The sequence below is a fragment of the Belonocnema kinseyi genome, chromosome 1, assembly GCF_010883055.1.
Source record: "Belonocnema kinseyi isolate 2016_QV_RU_SX_M_011 chromosome 1, B_treatae_v1, whole genome shotgun sequence".
NCBI classification, from domain to species: domain Eukaryota; kingdom Metazoa; phylum Arthropoda; class Insecta; order Hymenoptera; family Cynipidae; genus Belonocnema; species Belonocnema kinseyi.
This window is the reverse complement of record NC_046657.1, coordinates 173,664,428-173,664,984: the sequence shown is the minus strand read 5'-3', so window position 1 is coordinate 173,664,984 and position 557 is coordinate 173,664,428.

Here is a 557-nt window from a genome sequence, read left to right as displayed (position 1 = left end):
TCATCACCGTTCACTTCCTTTGAGCTATCCATTTGTTCATCTACCTCCTCAACACCTACACTTTGGTCAAAATTATCAACAGCGTCTGATTTATTTCCATATAATTCATCTGGATTATCCAGCTGTCCTTCCACTATTTCACAACAACCTACATCATGGTGATCAGGTTCAGTTACATTTATTAGCATATCAGCAACACTTACACCTGCATCTATTTTTTGTAAAAATAAATTTCGATCAAAAGTACTCTGACTTAATTTTGGTTTCAGCAATGGACTACTCTCTGCGTTCACTACGTGTTTTAGTGAGTTTTTATTTAAACTATTGCTCGAACATTTTTTTACAACAGAACTCTTCTTTTCTCTGGCAAAAGATCTATTCAACTGTCGTTTTGCCCTCTGAATATTCGATTTTCTTTGCTCTTCAGTTACTTTGAAATATTCTGGAACTGTATTTTTTTTCAAAGTCCTTAGCTTGGTATGAGTATCTGGAAGAACATAATCATTGACACTGAAATGGAGAGAGCACACCAACATTTCACTTTTTTTGTCTTCAAG